We start from the raw sequence: 21,058 nt of genomic DNA, 5'->3' as shown, positions 1-21,058 counted from the left end.
AAAAAGAAGGAATTTTAGTAAAAATGTAGTGTTTCTTTCTTTCTGTTTCTTTTTTTCCTGTTACTTTTTTTCCGTTTCTTTCTTTCCTGTTTCTTTTTTTCCTGTTTCTTTCTTTCCTACAATCTGAGCCGGTATCGGGCTGCGAACCCAGTACCTACCAGTCTTATGTCCGATAGCTTAACCACGACAGCACCGAGGCCGGTAACATCAGCTGAAGCGGCAGAGTCTGGTTTATTTCTATTATTTAATCATTTAGAATAAATCGTCCACATTAATTTCATTCCCGTCGCACGTCATTCTTCGATATCCATTTGCTATCGCCGCTGATCTGTGTTTGTCTATGTCCATGTTTTAACTCGTGGCAACAGTTGATTAGAACTGTAGGCATAAGTGTACGAGACGGGGGGGGGGGGGGGGGGGGGGGGGGGGGGGAGGGAGGAAAACATCAAATTTGGTCAATAATTACAGAGATATTCGGTTACAAATGTGCTAACCTGAGACCTTTTTGCCTCAAAATTAGTTGTAATCCATATAAAAATGCGTAGTGATTCGTTTGCAACCCTATATAGCTGTTTGGTAGTAATGCTAATATGAATAAATGTTGTTATCCAGATTCGGGTATTTGTGTTTAATTCGGGCAAAAACCAGCCTGCTCCCACCCCCATCCACCCACACAAATGGGAGCCCGTACGTCTATAACTGTAGGTATTTAGCATTTTGCATTAGTAAATGATGTTATAGGCAGTACTAAACCAAATAACTTCCGGCTGGTTCAAAGTTCGAGGTGCACCCAACTTTTGATAGAGAAGTGAACACCACAAGTCCTGTGATTGGTTATAAATATGAGTGTGTTGGTTGTAAAAAACATTAGTTTCATCTGGGCTAAAAATGTAATGCAATTTTATTTCATCTAGTACCACTGTGTCAAATAGCCTTGTGCTTAGGACATGTATGGGGTACCTGTGAAAAAAGGTACTCAAATTTTGTGTGGAACTAGGGTAGTCATAGACGCTACCCGTTATCTCAGAAATGAGCAGCTTGACACCCACTTTTTTGTGATTCACTTTAAGGGTGAGGGATGGTAGTATTTATATCAGTGGCGTTTATGTCGACTGATACGTTGCAGGTAGGAGTTTTAGCCACATATGTTACTATTGTCGTCTATGGGATTTGATTTGGTAGTATACACCCTATAGCACATATTCAGTGCATAATAAAAAATATTATGATTTTGTGATTTTATTTAATTAAACTATACTGATTGATTAATTAGCTGTCACTGGACCACGCAAGTTCACAATGACCTTGACCTTGACACTAATCACTGTACATGGCTCTGAATGGAGTTTGAATCAAAGTTAGCACTGAGGAAAAGTTGGTTTTGGCCTATAATTCATACTGTAAATATTTCAATAATTTCTTTTTACATGGTATTTGACTTGCCATATACAACTACTCTTAAATATGGTGTTATATATAGGCAACCTGAATTAAGATTTTAATAGCAATTTATTTTTATATTAAAAATAACATGTGTCAATAGTGGGTTAATGTCTTTAGTTTCCATTAACATCGCGAACCCAGTACCTGCCAGCCTTATGTCCGACGGTTTTAACCACTACACCATGGAGGTCGGTGTTACGCCATTAAACCTCGGCTGGAAATCTGTCCGTGTCGCGAACTACCAGTGTTGTTTTATTAAACAGCCATCAGTTGAACTCTGTATAAAAGTACATGATTTAATGCGTCGAATAAATTCTCCCATCTTCATGGTTGTTTGCATTACTTTGAAGGTCTGCGACATAAACCCATTTGAAACATTACAAACGTATTTAGTTCCGCCAAAAACCATTACGAGCTGATTTTTTTAATGAACAAATCTAGCTGGTCTGTTTGTATAGAAATATTTAATTCCAAGCCTGTTTATACAACAACAATCGGCATCAAACGCAAAATGTAAAACAGTGATAGTTACACGTTGTATTTTTCTCAGCGATAGTTTACATTGAATATCGCTGATTGTCTACAATAAATGCTTAAAAGCTTTTGTAAGAACACTATCAAAACAGTTATTGTTCCCAGTTGAAATGAAAATACTAAAACCTCCCACACTTTTTAGAAAAATTCGTGTTTTAGCCCACACGGTGGTTAATGGTAGTACAACAATATTGATACCAAGTCTGAAACAACCTCAGCGGAAATGTGAATAAATGTTGTTTGTTGTTTTTATAGACTGTTTACGAGTTAAAGTCCAGGCCGTGAAACCGTAAAATACTCATCAAAATAGTTTTGTTATTATTCCATAAAATATTGTGTATATACATGTACTAAAAACCGCTCGTCTAAACTTGTGGGAAGGAACAGGGCGTAGCCCAATGGTAAAGCGCTCGCTTGACACGCGATCGCTTTGGGATCGACCCCCGTCGGTGGATCCATTGGGCTTTTTTCTCATTCCAGTCAGTGCAGCACGACTGGTATATATTAAAGACCGTGGTATGTGCTGCCATGTCTGTGGGATAGTACATATAAAAGATCACTTGCTTCTAATGGAAGAATGTAGCGGGTTTCCTCTCAGACTATAGGTCAAAATTACCAAATGTTTTGACATCCAATAGCCGATGATTAATAAATCAATGTGCTCTAGTGGTGTCGTTAAACAAAACAAACTTTAACACTTGTGGGATGTAATGACTTACATTATCCAAAAAAACTTTCAAAACATAACAATCTTTGAGTATTACGACGTGGGTGATTTATTTATGGACACTTTGCTCTTTCATTAAATGTACAATCCATATTCACGTAGGACACTAATGCACCAGAGCTTCTAGATTATGGTAGCCCCACTCCCATGGCTAGTGATATTCAATGTTGGGCTAGCAGATAACTACTTTATCCATGCCCGATGGCTCGTGAAAAAACTAAATTGTCAAATTCTGCATTTAAGTCTATTTTGTAAATATGAACATCTTGCCCACTCCCCCCCCCCCCCCCCCCCCCAATCTAAGGGTTTGTAAGCTTTATCTCCCTCTTTAGGTGACACATACGATTATTACTATTAGTATTTACTTAAAGTATGGCTAGTGAATTTTCAATCGTGGCTAGTAAAGTGTTTTAATCACTGATCCCATGGCTAGTGGATTTTTATAAACATTCTAGAAGTCCTGTGTAACATATACATATACAAGTAATACATGTACAAGTTTTAAACGTTGAAACTTGTATGAGTTTGGGTATACTGGTCATCGTAATATGTTTTTGATCAGTAGTAATTACAACTTTTGTAAAACAACTAACATTATATTTTAATTAAATTTGTTTTTCTATATTCAATGTGTGTCTCCCACTTTCAAACGTACAAATATATGCGATTACAACAGGTACTGTCTGATAATAGCCACTCTCCAATTACCACCTGGACACCGATGTAAAAGGAACGAAGGTCCGTAGAACCTCGGTTCTTAGGAACAGTAGTCCTATCGGACCTCCATAGCTTAGGAACCATAGTCCTACCCGGACTTTCATACCTGGTTTATTTTTATGTTGTTGTTTTTTTTCCTAGGACTTGTATTCCTACCGGAGATTAAGTCCGGGCAAGCAACTATTCCTAAGGACATGCATTCCGTTTACATCGGCTTCGGTGGTGTCGTAGTTAAGCAACCGGGCATAAGGCTGATAGGTACAGGGTTCGCAGCCCGGTACCGGCTCCCACCCAGAGAGAGAGAGTTTTAACGACTCAACATTCCCAGTCTGGAGCTCGACGCAGAAAGACGTGTTTGTTTCGCTTGTGCACACTGCACGTGCTTTCGTGTGCTCGACTTGGGGATCCTTCATTTCGTTGTTTTTGTAAGCGAAATGAAGTTTTCTACTGGGATGTATGCGGCCACTGGAATTAATTGAACGCTGGAACGCTTCTCGTTTCGACAGCCTGCACCACCAGGTTGGATTCTTTTTTAGCCAGATTCCTTGCCTCCACGTCATTTCTCCGGCTGACTATGTCGACTTGTTTTTTCGTGAATCGTATGACGGACATTCTGCAGAAAGCCACGGTTGTTCGCGTTTAGTCTCTACATGTCCGAGCCTGTCCTAGCAGCAGATTGACCGCCCCACTCTAAGAAGAAATAGGAAGCGGGGTCGGCCCCTACTACTCTTTTCTAGACTTTACTTTGCTTTATAGTGATACCATCTCGTATCCTCCGGAGTCGGGCCTGTCCGCACCACTATACCAACCCATGACGACTGGACTATACCCTAGTCTGATACTCTCTCTTTCCTTCAGACGGATCCGGCTTCTCAAGATCAGTATTTCAGCACAGCACTACACCTTCAACGTCTAATGACTGTCAATCTAGGGGTTGTCTTGACGGGATGCAACCCATCTCATCCCTATAAGCTGTGCACCCAAACGGCCTTAACGCGGCCACTTACGTGGACATGTAGATCGGACTTTAAACTTTTAGATCTGCGTTCAAAATTCTTTTTATTTTTGGCTTGTAACTTTTTTTTTTTTTTTTTTTTTAATTCTATTAACTTTTTTTACTAATTGCTATTTTCAAAATTCTGCCCATTTTCTACTCTACCCTCCCCCTCCCCCCATCCCGAGTCAGGCCACCGATCTTATCGGATATCGGACTCTGGATGGGCGTGTTCGAAACCCTAGTGGTATATGAGCACGTCAAAGTAGTTATCTATCTAACTACTCAATGGGTAGGTGTAAGACCAATGACAACCACTAACAATTAACCCACTGTCCTGGACAGACATCCCAGATAGCTGATAATGTGTGTCCAGGACAGCGTGCTTTAACCTTAATTGGATATAAGCACGATAATAAGTCGAAATTAATGAACCACCTGGACAACTGTCAACCTACAATTTTACAGATTTGTCTTGTCAAGATGTTGTCGTTATAGGGTGTATTCCATCAAATCAAATCACACAGACTTCCATACTAGCAATTCTCTAGCAACCAAGATGGCTTTCATAGCAACGATGTAAATCTAACATGTTTCTGTGAATGGATTCTTAATAGTTCTTGGGGATATGCTGAATTAAAAAAGGGATATTTCAAAAATTAAAATCAACCCTTCCTTACCAACCAAACTGAATCACATAACATCAACGAAAATATATAGCAGACGTGTTCCACCATATTAGTTCGTTCTAGATTTTGAGGTGTGCTAAATTAAGAAATTAATTATTTAAAAATGGCTTTTTATATTTTCTATCCATTCATCTATATATATAAACGATCGCTGCTGCTACTGGATCAAGAAAAGTGGGGGAAACATGCCCCCTTGCCCAACCTTCCCTCCACCCCATCCCCGCTTCCTACGCCAGTGGGTAGGTTATTAGGTTATTTTAATGCAGGGCCGTACCCTCCGGGGGGCAGGGGGGGGGGCAGGTGCCCCCCTGAGAATCTTGTCCTTTTTTTATTTTATATATCTCCAGTAATAGCATAGAAATGTTTAATCTTTATAGTATGTTAAAAATTATTTATAAAATTTAGTGCCCCCCCATGGATTTTGGTCAGGGTACGGCCCTGTAATGGAATATAAATAAATAACAAAGAAGCTGGTCTATTGTTAAAGAAGAGAACATATGTCAGGTATTTATTCTCAATCAATTAACTATCTCACAAGGGCCTAAATCCATCACAGGGTTGTCAAAAATAAACTTGGACATCTTTAGACGTACAGACTGTTTAGGGATTTTCTTTTTCATTCCATCTATAATAATAGAAAAAAAGTCGACCATATATCGAATGTAGGAAAGAAGGTAACAGGAAAAAACATAACGGATTGAAAAAGGAAACAGGAAACGGAAAGAAAAAAAAACCTTGTCCAAAATAAGCAGAAAGGTCAGGTAACGTTATATATTACATTCTTCGATATCTGTTGGTCTCACTCGTTAAAAGTATCATTTTTTCATTTTGATACTGAGAAGCGGGGCGCTAAATTGCACTAGTTTGTGTTACAAAGTATTAAAGCTTGATGACTTGTATATTTATAACCGTGAATACCGTAGTAAAATAGGTTATAGTATAGCCAAAGAAAACCGTAACTTTAAAGAGACTGTCTTCAGTTTTCTACCATTGCAAGATGTTTCAAACTAATAAAATATCTTAACGACTAAAGTTACACACTGAATATAGTATTTTTGTTTAGAATATCAGTGTCGGTATATTCAATGTGTTTCCGGTCATCCTAATGTTTGTAACCCAAACTGGATTTGTCTCCCGATAATTTCGTACGTATGAAAACATATATAGTAGGTACTAAAATGAAGTTTGATCCAACACAAATACTTGGACGATTAGAAACATATTTAGAATACATGTACAGCCACTGATATTGTATGTAGGAAAAATATATTTAATACGCAATTTTAGTCATTAAAACGCTTCTGTTGGCAAAGTGTTAACAATGGCAACAAACTCAAGAGTGTCCCTTTAATTGTATTAAAGGAGCAGAACCTAGTTTCAGTCATGACAATGGACAGTAAGTTTAGTTAATCTACAAAACCTGCAACACATCTGGCTAAGGTTGTAACAGAGAGAAACTAAAATATGTGATGTTTAAACAGGGAAATACCGTAAAAAAATAGCTATAGTCTGTCTCGATAACCATTACTTCTCAGACGAACGTGCGTTTTTAGAATGATGAAAAATCCTTTCGGGATATTACAAAAAGTTTGGATGACCAAAACCACTTCAGATGTACGAAAATAATTATTCTAAATAATAAAATAAAATAAGTACTTCTAAATTAAATTTTCAAAAACGACTTTAATAGTGAACAGTGTTTAAAACCAAGATTTGTCACTTTGAGAACATATCATGTGACTGACATGCGCACATAAAATTCCTTCTCAGTACAAATATTCACCATAGTTCTAGATACATGACCAAACCGCCTTACGGATAACAAAAATCTAAAATAAATCTAATGATGAGATTTGTATTAGGCGTTTTCGCAGCAGTCAAATCCAGTAAAACTAAGCTATCTAAACATATTATATATAGTATCTTATTTTCATGATATCTATCACTCTTCTTAACATCTGCATATCCTGCTACTTCTGCTTTGTTACCCTGTAAACGCATATTCTAATCAAAATTTTAATTTTAAATTTCTCCTATGATTGACAAATGATGCAGCATGTTTCCGGTTAAAGGTTTCCGCGTCCGACTTCTTTCTCTCAGGGTGTTTTTTGTGTGCATTTTTTTGTTTGTTTTATTTTTCTCTCTCTTTTTTTGTTTGTTTTTTGCTTAGGCTTTGGCGAAAATGTCAAGACTTAATTTAGTACTGACAGACGTAATCCTAGTTTCCGAATTGGATTTGACAAAGACATAATTCCCTTGAGATGGTTTTATATATTTATAGGTCTTTTCTTCTTCCGGTGAATACCGGCATGTCTCGGGTCACGTGTGCGTCACCGAATACCGATGCAAGAGAAGAAGCGACCCATTAGCAGTCCAATATTTCGCAAACCTTGTTATATTTCACTCCAGTGCAATAAACGTGTTTATGTACATCTCGAAGTAACCTTGTCGATAAAAAAAAAATGTCTAACATTAAGGTACAATTTCACATTATGATCTGTACCATCGACTTGTGTTGTGTGAAAAATCCAAATTGTAACGATTTCAGTCTTGTTCAAAAGTAAATAATCAAATGGAGAGAATTGAATTAATGGGCCACCGTCTTTGCCAATACATCGTTACCTACATAAAAAAAACCCACACGAAATAATTCGCCATTATTTGCATCTGAAATATTTCTGAAGACCCACTGACATCAAATACGGCGGAAGCAAGTAGACGTGTGTGTGTGTGTGGGGGGGGGGGGGGCTGACAGATCGAGGGCGCAAGGCAAAGTATCTAGGAGGTAAACTTTTGAAAACTAGATGTCCTGAAATTTCCTACATTCTACAAGTAAAATTCATCTCTGCCTTAAAATTTACTACCAATAATATTTTTTTTATTCAGAATTATTGAATTCCCCCCAGCCACCCCCTGCTCCGCCGTGCCTGGACATAATTCCTTACTCTTACTCCAACCCACCACTGTCCAACACCCGCAGGTCCACTCCAGCTTCCCGTTATGAGTTTGATGATAAACCGCTTACCATGTTATCAGTTTTAGAATAGACCGCTTACCATGTCATTAATTCCAGGATAGACCGCTTACCATGCTATCGATTTTATGATAGACCGCTTTCCATGTTATCAATTCTAAGATAGACCGCTTCCCTTACTATCAGTTCTAGAGTATACCGCTTCCCATGTCATCAGTTCTAGGATAGACCGCTTCCTATGCTACCAGTTTTAGGATAAACCACTTCCCATGTTATCAATTCAAAAATAGACCGCTTCCCATGTTATCAGTTCTAGGATATACCGCTTCCCATGTCATTAGTTCTAGGATAGACCACTTCCCATGTCATCAGTTCTAGGATAGACCGCTTCCTATGTCATCAGTTCTAGGATATACCGCTTCCTATGTCATCAGTTCTAGGATAGACCGCTTCCCATGTCATCAGTTCTAGTATAGACCACTTCTCAGCTATTAAGTTCAGGATAGACCGCTTCCCGTGTTATCAGTTCTAGGATAGACCGAAGCCGTCCACTGCAGAGTCAATAACTCACCCCTCACTCAGCGGATAAGTGGGTATGGTGTGGGGGGAAGTCGTAAACTCCCTCAGCTGAAAAGAAATGTAGGTATCAATAATGGAAATCGAATGAAACTGGTATCAAAGTTTCATCTGTTCCGGCGCGGATTCCAGGCCGGGTGCTTGGCATTACGTGGAATTGTCCTGAAAAATTCAGCATTGTCAACGAATGAAAATTATCACTTTATTTCTTCTTCTTTTTTCAAGTGGAGGAAATGTAATATTCTTAGAACACTCGGTGTTTTCTGCTAAGATTTGCATATACATGTATAGCCTACACTGTATAATTTGAAATACTCCATGTGGTTTTTTGTTTATTTGTTAACGCTGCATGTATAATTTGAAATCTTCCATGTGGTTTTTTGTTTATTTGTTAACGCTGCATGTATAATTTGAAATACTCTATGTGGTGTTTTGTTTATTTGTTAACGCTGCATGTATAATTTGAAATACTCTACGTGGTTTTTTGTTTATTTGTTAACGCTGCATGTATAATTTGAAATACTCCATGTGGTTTTTTGTTTATTTGTTAACGCTGCATGTATAATTTGAAATACTCTATGTGGTGTTTTGTTTATTTGTTAACGCTGCATGTATAACTTGAAATATTTTATGAGCTCTTTTTTATTTGTTAACGCTGCATAGCTTTCCTAAAAATTATTCGACACCCAGAACCAGATATATTTTTCGTGCCGGGGTATCGTTAAACACTAACTATCCAGAAAAATCCCTCTTCCTATCCCAGTTTGCCTGTGTAAAACTAATAAAATATCACGCTACAAGATCGTTACCGCAAACTGCCATCACGAAAACGCACCTCAATGCAGAAAGATTAGCAGGAAATGGAGTTGACTTTGCGCAGGCTAGCAGAAAATTCGCGTAATTTGTTGGGTGCATTATTGTATAATTTCATCAGCGTTATCGGTGTGGCGGTGAATGTAAAACGAAAACAGGTCTTCACCGAGTTTAAAGTCCGTTACTGTGAAGCGGTAAAAATAATTCTCATAACCATTTAGACGTCTTTAAGGACTCGGTGTAGAATTAACTTAATGTTTGGTTAATGAATATAAAAGCTATACCGTTTTTATATGTCGACGCCTCGGGAATAAAGAGTACTGGATAGTTTTCAGAAATATATTATTAGAACCAGAATCCGCTGATACTCGGCGACGTCGAACTTAGCTCACTGGTACCTGACGTCTGCTTAAAGTCATAATCTCCAGGGCCGAACCTGACCTCAAATATGATGGGGAAGGGCAGTAAAATAAAGACACAGGCATACGTTCAGCTAGCGAATGTTTCGCTAACGTTCGAGAACTATTTGATTGGTTCTCGACGTCGCCATGTGGTTTAACGTGAAGCGCACAAACCAGTCTAGCGGATGTTTTTCTGCTCGGTCTGGCTGAACGCAGACAAGCTAAACAGAATATCTCAGAATTATTAAGGATCTTTAACAGGGGCGTAGCCTAGTGGGGTTCGGGGACGGTCCCCCCCCCCCCCACACACACACACACGCTGAAGCAAATGGTCCGCTTTCAGAACTAAAACATACAGGTTTATACATATGGATTTCTGGTAGTGCAAAAACAAAATAGAAAAAGGTCCACTTGGTTCATATTCGAACCCCCACCCCCCCCCCCCCAGGTCCAGATCACGCTACGCCCCTGTTTAAAGAAGTGCTTTTAATGTAATTTTCGAATAAGCTTTATGGCTATTTAGAAATGAAAGACATTCGTCAAATTCAGCTTGCATTCTCAATTGGCGAATGGCAGGTGTTTTGTGGCGTTAACGGGGGAGGGGGTAGCATGATGGTGGGGTCAACAAGAGTCTAGACGATCAAGACTAAGACCTATACTACTGACTACTAACGTCATACAACGCATTACCGTCTCGGGGTCCGGAGGTGTAAAATAATCATGTCTGCGACACCTCCACTCAACTTTCTATCTACAGAGCAATGAAAATAAAAGTACACACAGAAACTGCTTGCCCGAGTCTGGCACAGGCAATATACGACCATATTATATGAACCCAGGCGGAAGTAGATCGTTTTAGTGTTTGCAATTCCATTTGTCTTGTCGTAAATAATAGAAACGTGTGAATTATCGCAATATCGGTTACACGACAACGAAGCTGACACCCGAGTGAAACACGTTCACATAACACGTCTGCTCATGTACTTTCAGTCTGAACTAACACAACTCGTGACAGGTGTTATTTTAATCAGCGAATTCAATTCCCCCAGACAGGGAAGTCGGGATGTTGGTGCCCAAGGCTGTGGCCACTAAAAAACGCCTAGTGAATTTCACCTGCTAACTGTTGGGTTCGTCTCATCCTTTCTTTCTTTCTCAATAAACTAATGACTAATAGACACAATTCGCTATCATATTCGCTAACTGATCCAACGAGAAATAACCGACTTTCGTGGTTTACGTCACCAGTTCACATGGGCGTACATAGGAGGGGTTCGATGGGTTCGACCGAACCCCCCCCCCCCCCCCCCCCCCTGAAACCCGAAATCGCTTTTTTTATAATTTAATATATCTGACATTGATATCTGACATTATTATATTTACTCAACATAGAAATATATGCCCAATATCTCTGCAATCTATTTTGGAACCTCCCTTTTCAAAACTCAACATAGAAATATATATATATATATATATATATATATATATATATATATATATATATATATATATATATATATATATGCCCAATATATCTGCAATCTATTTTGGAACCCCCCTTTTCAAAATCCTATGTACGCCCATGGTTCAGGTGTACTGGCTTCAGTTCTCGTAAACTGCTTACTGGAACCAGAACTGCTAGATCAGATTCTCGGAGGAGTCTTCACTAGGGGTGTAACGATATACTCGAATATTCGGTGCACGGAACAGCGATCTGTATCGTAGTTGCATTCGTATTCGTCACAAGCTGAACCGAATACACGAATACTTATATATAATGTTTACTGTATAATTTATGTTTCTAATTCATACTAACTAAAACGCAATAACGATTCGATCGTTTTTATTGTCCTTTTTTATATTAGGTCAACCGCATAGTCAGACTCATAGACCGATCCTTTTTTATTTAAATTCCATGCGTTGGACTGGTACTCTACATGCAGCTTGACTGCGCTTCTGTCAAAACACTGTATGACGTGGCATAGTCTCGTTCAACCAGCCTAATACGAGACACGGGCGATTGTAGTTCGTTAATTTATGCATTCTACGCAGTGCAACGTCAATAATGTTGAACCAATATTCTAACGTTTAAATGGCAGCTCAAAGCAAAATATATTTGTATAATTCTTAACGAGAACTGTGGCATATTAGCAATTCAAATATGGATATAAATTGATTAATACTACATACCAAAAACCAAAATGGCCTTAAAAATATATATTTGATATTCAAAATAAAATTAATTTACCGGTAATCCATAACTTCTGTCTACATTATACAATGTATATACGGTTTCGGTTTGCACGCATGGAAAAGGGTGAATTGTTATCAAAGCACTTAAGAATATTTTTTAAAATATGTACAATTTGTACATTTATGTTTGCAAAGGCCATGGTATATTTTAAAATTCCGATAATAACATATACATATTTTAATTTGTTACTATTTTGGTTCCCGTATGAGGCTTTTAAAATGTTCAGCAATTATACGTAATTCGCCCCCCCCCCCCCCCTCTCTCTCTCTCTCCTCTCTCTCTCCTCTCTCTCTCTCTCTCTCTCTCTCTCTCTCTCTCTCTCTCTCTCTCTCTCTCTCTCTCTCTCTCTCTCTCAATAAATACTTTTTTTTCCTTTCAGCAAAGCCTTTGTACTTGTGTAATGTGTATTCATGGATGTGAATACATATTCGTATTCGTCACCTCATATTCGTGATATATATCGTATTCGCCACATGTGTATTCGTCACACCCCTAGTCTTCACATTTCATTTTGACATAATATTGAACACAAATAAACAATTATTTATTTAGCAGTCCAATGCCAACTCTACCAATTGAATAGAATATAAAAAGTTATATGTCGTCACCTCGGGAATAGGAGTATTGGATAGTTTTTAACTATTAATAGAGCTAGAATCACTGGCACCTGACGTCTGCTTAAATTTATAGTCTCCAGGGTCGAACCTGACCTCAAATAAGATGGGAAAGGGTAGTAAAATAAAGAAACAGCTAAACAGATAATCTCGGAATTCTGAAGGATCTTTAAAGAAGTGCTTTTAATGCATGTTTGCTTTATGGCTATTTAGTAATGAAAGATATTCGCCAAATTCAGCGGATTCAATTCCCTCGGGGAAGTCGGGATGTATTTATTTAGCAGTCCAATGCCAACTCTACCAATAGATCCACCATCGTTTTTTATGCGTTCTTCGACGTTCCTATCGCCATCTACGTGGTACTGTTTCCTGACCCCACGTTATGACCACGAGCACTAGAACGGAAAGCTTCTTGGTGGATCAGTTCTTGAATGGGATAACTTGACCTCTCTAATGGTTTCTTATTACGTTATTTTCAGTAGATAAATTTCATTTTTATTTCGACTTATGCTCGTGCTTATATCCAATTAAGGTTGAGGCAGCTGTCCAGAGCACACACCTCAGCTATCTGGGTTGTCTGTCTAGGACAGTGGGTTAGTTGTTAGTTGGTTAGTGCTTAGTGAGAGAAAAGAGGCTGTTGTTGTCTTACACCTACCCACTGAGTCGTTAAAACTCGCTACGGTTTGGAGCCGGTACCGGGCTGCGAACCCTGTAACTACCAGTCTTATGTCCGATGGCTTAACCACGACACCACCGAGGCCGCTCAGTAGACAAACGTGACTGGTGTATTTAAACTCAACGTGACTGGTGTATTTAAAATGAACGTGACTGGTGTATTTAACCTGAACGTGACTGGTGTATTTAAACTGAACGTGACTGGTGTATTTAAACTGTGTATGAACGTGACTATTTAAAAACTGAAGGTGTATTTAACCTGAACGTGACTGGTGTATTTAACCTGAACGTGACTGGTGTATTTAACCTGAACGTGACTGGTGCATTTAAACTGAACGTGACTGGTGTAATTAAACTGAACGTAACTGGTGTATTTAACCTAAACGTGACTGGTGTATTTAACGTGAACGTGACTGGTGTATTTAACCTGAAAGTGACTGGTGTATTTAACGTGAACGTGACTGGTGTATTTAACGTGAACGTGACTGGTGTATTTAACGTGAATGTGACTGGTGTATTTAACCTGAAAGTGACTGGTGTATTTAACGTGAACGTGACTGGTGTATTTAACGTGAACGTGACTGGTGTATTTAATGTGATTGTGACTGGTGTATTTAAACTGAATGTGACTGGTGTATTTAACGTGAACGTGACTGGTGTATTTAAACTGAATGTGATTGGCTTCAGAAAAAAATCACTCCACTATCGATAATTTTGGTGAGGTTGCAAACTCATATCAACGAGTCATTTTACAAAGCTAAAAACGTATATTCGAAGATATTGAGAAAAAGCGTACGATATGATGTGGAGGCATGGACAAAGATCCAAAATATATCATATTGGTATAAAAGGCAAAATGTTCAACCTTATTGACACATTCCTTAATAATAGGACATTTTATGTCAATATTAATGGGGGTTTTCTCTTCTAAAACTGAACTAAATAACGGTATTCCACGGGGTTCTGTAATAGTCCCCACCCACTCTGTTTAATATTTTTATAAACGATTTAAGTTCGTATTTACTCAAACAAGATTAAGTCAATAAAACGAAACACCCCATTAATATAGGTCTATTTGCAGATGGTACTGCCACTTGGAAGGTAGGTTGCAGAACAAATTGCAAGAAAAAGGCCATTCAAATAACCCTCAAGAATGGTCAGAAAAATAGGGAATTAAAATTTCCCATTGCAAACCTGTTTGTATCATATTTAAAAATACTATTACTCCTCCATTAGATAACTTAAAATTGAATCGTAATTGTAAACACATTTCATAAGTAAACAAGGTCCATTGTTTAGGAGTGATCTTCGATCAAAATATTAGGTTTAAATTTCATATTAACCCAATGCAAAACAAATTAATTAAATCTACTTAAAGTACATTCTGGTACAGACTAGGGGAGCGACAGGAAGAAGAAGACATGTTTTATTTAACGACGCACTCAACACATTTTATTTACGGTTATATGGCGTCAGACATATGGTTAAGAACCACACAGATTTTGAGAGGAAACCCGCTGTCGCCACTTCATGGGCTACTCTTTCCGATTAGCAGCAAGGGATCTTTTATTTGCGCTCCCCACAGGCAGGATAGCACAAACCATGGCCTTTGTTGAACCAGTTATGGATCACTGGTCGGTGCAAGTGGTTTACACCTACCCATTGAGCCTTGCGGAGCACTCACTCAGGGTTGGATCCGGTATCGGGATTAAAAATCCCATGCCTCGACTGGGATCCGAACCCAGTACCTACCAGCCTGTTGACCGATGGCCTAACCACGACGCCACCGAGACCGGTAAGGAGCGACAGAAAAACATTTCTCATGATTTATAACTCTCATTCATTGGCCAGACTACAATATAGCTCTCAGGCGTTTGGTTGTGTACCTACAAGGCTTCTAAACAAACCAGACTTAATTCAAAATCAAGGTCTTGGAATAATTGGTAGAGTACCTGTCTCAAATACTGGTTAAAAACAAAATGTCTCAACCCAAACAAACCTATTAATCTTTTTGAAGTCAGTGATCACTTCCATATTGGTAACAAAAAAAGTAAAGCAACGGCACACTTGGGAGATTCTTTTATAAACTATTTTAACAAAATAGCCCCCAACACGGGTATAGCTGACCTTTCCCTAGTGAAGGAACAGTTTCAGGTCTGTTCTCCTTGGGACGTTTCGGCCATTCAAATTGCTTATAGAATCAGGGAAGAAGTCAGTAAAACAGAATATCTTTCCTTTAAAAAAATATTATTTGTATGGCAGCCTGTGGTGACTGGTATAATGCTTTTGTACAAATTTACACAGATGGTTCGAAAGGACCCTGTTTCTGGAAAACTTACCACAGTACATGCCAGATTATCAAAGAACCTATCTGTCTATGCTACTGAATTAAGTGTCATACATACTCCTTTCTTTAGTTTGGATTAAAAGTAATTTAATTAATTTGAAACAAACATTTATACTTTTTTCGGACAGCTTGAGAGCTCTTTGCAACCATTACAATCTAACGTTTCTCAAAGACAAGACCTAATAAATCAAATATATATTATTTCAACAAGATCAGTGTCTTGGGTAACAAAATTTTCTTGAATGGGTTCCAGCCCATATAGGCATCCCAGGGAATGAGGCCGCCGATCGTTTCGCCAAACATGCCGTATTGGAAATGTAGAGTCCGGGTGGCCTGAAATTAAGGGCATCAGAAGTAATGTCTGTGGCCATTCCAAAAGTATATTCTATTTGGCAGGAAGACTGGAACCACAGGACTAAAATAGGGCACTTCAGTCTCAAACCTGTTATAAATGTTTATCGTTTAGACGTAAGGGGTTGGCGTATTTAACATAGACCGTAGTTTAGACGTACGAGGTTGGCATATTTAACATGAACCTTGGTTTAGACGTACGGGGTTGGCGTATTTAACTTGGAATTTGGTTTGAGTAGACACACGTGCGTGGGTGTGGGTAATTTTTGGCATGCTTCCATCAGAGAACTGTTCAAGCACGTCTGTCGTGGGCACAACCTCTGACTTGGTGTATTTGACAGGGACGTTTTGAGTAGACATTATTGTCACTACTTCCTCACAATTGCCTTCATATATATTTCCGGATTGGGATCCTATAATAATAATAACTTCTAAATTGGCAATCAATCCGTTTAGTAAGTCTGTTGTTTTCCTGATTTGACTTGCAACTAATACCTTTGAATCTGCTAATAACCTTTCACGTTACTCCGCCGAATGCAGTGTGTACACAGCGGACGTGCCATTGTTTCCAATGGAAATAATTACTTTTTCAAAACGATCCTTTATTGCTTTATTTTACCTGAAAAATAGATCCGCATTCGGCGAAAACAGTTGTGTCTGGAATATCAATGATCACGCTTTGTTCACGATTCCATTCGCAATAACGGAGGCGGAACCTCTCAATGTCCTGCTTTCAAACTCTTGGCTGTTGCATCCCATGTTCTTTTATTGACTGACAATGGCCTGGTCTGGCTCTGTTTACGGTCTGATAACCCACGAACGGGCTGCATTTGTCAATATGAATCTATCAAACTAAAATAATTAGCAAACATTAGAATATGTGCTCATAAGTTAAATATAGAATTTGGTAGATCTATATAAACATTTTGAGAAAAAAAACCCCACATAGACTATGTACAGTTTGTAATTCCAATGAAATCGAAGATGAATTCCATTAAATACTGCAATGTCACCGATATTATTATCTGAGACAAAAATTTATTAAATAGAGGATATCCCCCGAGTGTCTTGTGATATCATAATTTATCAGCACGAATTGATAAAATTATAGAATCCGAGGCTTGCCGAGGATTTTTATACTTTGATCAACGAGTGCTGATAAATTATGATATCACAAAACACGACGGGGTATACTTTTTATCATCCATTATTTACGACAATTGTAAATAATTCTTTGAAACCTAATCAAGATTATAAGAAGCGATATCTCTTAGGAGAATATCAAAGGAGATATCGCAAATTACAGTGACAAAGATATCTGCTACAAAAGCCTCTAATGAATGATAAAGCACATTATTACAGACGACCTCGTGTTTTTAAGCTAATTCAACTACTAACTACTGAAAACATTAAAGAGCTCAATAACCGTGGGAAATATTTAATTCGGGCAAATAATTTGAGCATGTTTTTTTATTTAATCTAGTTTTATATTGTATAGTTATATAAAGTTTGTTTGTTTGGTTGTTGTTATTTTTGTTTTGTTTTTTGTTTTTTTGCCATTTACCATATTATGTAAAAAAATATCACTCCCAACCATTATACTCTACATATTGTATATATAGACATGTATTTATTATGTACCGTATTTCCTCTAATAACCGCCCGGGGGCTTATTCATTTCAGAATGGTCGCAGACCCGGCGCTTATACGAGACCTGGGAAATTAAAGTTAAAATCTACAAACTTACAATTTTATTTATTTTTGAACTTTAATTTCGAACTGTAACAAAACTTTAAACTTTAACAAAACAATAAACACATTGATATTATTTGTCCACATAAAAAGTAAAGTAAAGTTTGTTTTATTTAACGACGCCGCTAGAGCACATTGATTTTTTTATCTTATCATCGGCTTTTGGACGTCAAACATATGGTCATTCTGACACTGTTTTTAGAGGAAACCCGCTGTCGCCACATAGGCTACTCTTTTTACGACAGGCAGCAAGGGATCTTTTATTTGCGCTTCCCACAGGCAGGATAGCACAAACCATGGCCTTTGTTGAACCAGTTATGGATCACTGGTCGGTGCAAGTGGTTTACACCTACCCATTGAGCCTTGCGGAGCACTCACTCAAGGTTTGGAGTCGGTATCTCGATTAAAAATCCCATGCCTCGACTGGGATCCGAACCCAGTACCTACCAGCCTGTAGACCGATGGCCTGCCACGACGCCACCTTGTCCACATAAAGTGCTTAAATTATGCCAAGGAGTAATCAGTTCTCAGTTGTTTGTTTTGTTTAACGACACCACTAGAGCACATTGATTACTTAATCATCGGCTATTGGATGTCAAACATTTGGTAATACTGACATAGTCATAGAGAGGAAACCTGCTACAATTTTTTCCCATTAGTAGCAAGGGACTTTTTATGTACATCATCACACATACGGGATAGCACATATCATGGCCTTTGATATACCAGTCGTGGTACACTGGTTGGAACGAGAAATAGCCCAATGGGTCCTGGTAAGCTCGACTTCAGATGCGTAGTCCTAATAATTGTTTCTTAAGGTTACACACCACCATTAATTACTCCATTCAGTTCAATACAATTTCTATGTATTATATATGAATATATTCTGTGAAAAATACAACACTATCGAGAGGGTCATGTGACTACTAACTTTAGGGAGTGCTTTTAACTGGTAAGTACCATGTAAAAAATAAACATAGGTCGAATACGAAATTTTTCAATTAACGGCCTCTATGCCTGACCATCGCCTCGTGTTGCTGTTATACAAGTGCCAACATACCACTTGCACATACATGTATGTTATAAGTTATATTGTAATACATATAACAAGTTATATCAAACCAATGGGTTATTTAAATACTACAGAGGTCAACCTACGTGTAATCATCAAAGAAAGGTTTCCAAAAGCACATCAGAATTTTATAGTTTTTTTTTTTTTTTTATGAGGAATTATTTCATAAACCGGACTATATTAAGTTGCTACAGCAAAGTAACGACACGGCACATGGTGATGTGTTGCCTTAAGTTGCTTAATGGAAAGTTGATCAGTTAATTCAAACTGACTGTAGACGATGATCGATGATGGAATTCCCTCAACTCTATGTTCCATCAACTCTGTTTTCCCTCAGCTAACACTAACCCTAACCCTGAGGGAACATAGAGCTGACCCAAACCTAACCCTAACCTTGAGGGAACATAGAGTTGATGAACCCTAACCCTAACCCTGAGGGAACATTGAGCTGAGAGAACATAGAGCTGACCTAATCCTAACCCTAAGGGAACATTTAGCTGAGAGAACATAAAGCTGACCTAACCCTAACCCTGAGGGAACATTTAGCTGAGAGAACATAAAGCTGACCTAACCCTAACCCTAAGGGAACATTTAGCTGAGAGAACATAAAGCTGACCTAATCCTAACCCTAAGGGAACATTTAGCTGAGAGAACATAAAGCTGACCTAACCCTAACCCTGAGGGAACATAAATCTGACCTAACCCTAACCCTGAGGGAACATACATTTGAGGGAACATAGAGCTAACCTAACCATAACCCTGAGGGAACATAGAGCTGACCTAACCCTAACCCTGAGGGAACATAAAGCTGACCAAACTCTAACCCCTAGGGAACATAGAGCTGAGGGAACATAAAGCTGACCTAACCCAAACCCCGAGGGAACATAAAGCTGACCAAACTCTAACCCCTAGGGAACATAGAGCTGAGGGAACATAAAGCTGACCTAACCCTAACCCTGAGGGAACATAAAACTGACCTAACCCTAACCCTGAGGGAACATAAAGCTGACCTAACCCTAACCCTGAGGGAACATAAAGCTGACCAAACTCTAACCCCTAGGGAACATAGAGCTGAGGGAACATAAAAGCTGACCTAACCCTAACCCGAGGGAACATAAAGCTGACCTAACCCTAACCCCGAGGGAAACATAAAGCTGACTAACCCTAACCCTGAGGGAACATAAAGCTGACCTAACCCTAACCCTGAGGGAACATAAAGCTGACCAAACTCTAACCCCTAGGGAACATAGAGCTGAGGGAACATAAAGCTGACCTAACCCTAACCCTGAGGGAACATAAAGCTGACCTAACCCTAACCCTGAGGGAACATAAAGCTGACCTAACCCTAACCCTGAGGGAACATAAAGCTGACCTAACCCTAACCCCTAGGGAACATAGAGCTGACCTAACCCTAACCCTGAGGGAACATAAAGCTGACCTAACCCTAACCCTGAGGGAACATAAAGCTGACCAAACTCTAACCCCTAGGGAACATAGAGCTGAGGGAACATAAAGCTGACCTAACCCTAACCCCGAGGGAACATAAAGCTGACCTAACCCTAACCCCGAGGGAACATAAAGCTGACCTAACCCTAACCCTGAGGGAACATAAAGCTGACCTAACCCTAACCCTGAGGGAACATAAAGCTGACCAAACTCTAACCCCTAGGGAACATAGAGCTGAGGGAACATAAAGCTGACCTAACCCTAACCCTGAGGGAACATAAAGCTGACCTAACCCTAACCCTGAGGGAACATAAAGCTGACCTAACCCTAACCCTGAGGGAACATAAAGCTGACCTAACCCTAACCCTGAGGGAACATAAAGCTGACCTAACCCTAACCCTGAGGGAACATAAAGCTGACCCTAACCCTAACCTGAGGGAACATAAAGCTGACCAAACTCTAACCCCTAGGGAACATAGAGCTGAGGGAACATAAAGCTGACCTAACTCTAACCCTGAGGGAACATAAAGCTGACCTAACCCTAACCCTGAGGGAACATAAAGCTGACCAAACTCTAACCCCTAGGGAACATAGAGCTGAGGGAACATAAAGCTGACCTAACCCTAACCCTGAGGGAACATAAAGCTGACCAAACCCTAACCCTGAGGGAACATAGAGCTGA

This window comes from Gigantopelta aegis, chromosome 4 (genome assembly GCF_016097555.1).
Source record: "Gigantopelta aegis isolate Gae_Host chromosome 4, Gae_host_genome, whole genome shotgun sequence".
Classification (NCBI taxonomy): Eukaryota; Metazoa; Mollusca; class Gastropoda; order Neomphalida; family Peltospiridae; genus Gigantopelta; species Gigantopelta aegis.
The sequence above is the reverse complement of the archived record's forward strand: the minus strand, read 5'-3'. Positions refer to the sequence as shown.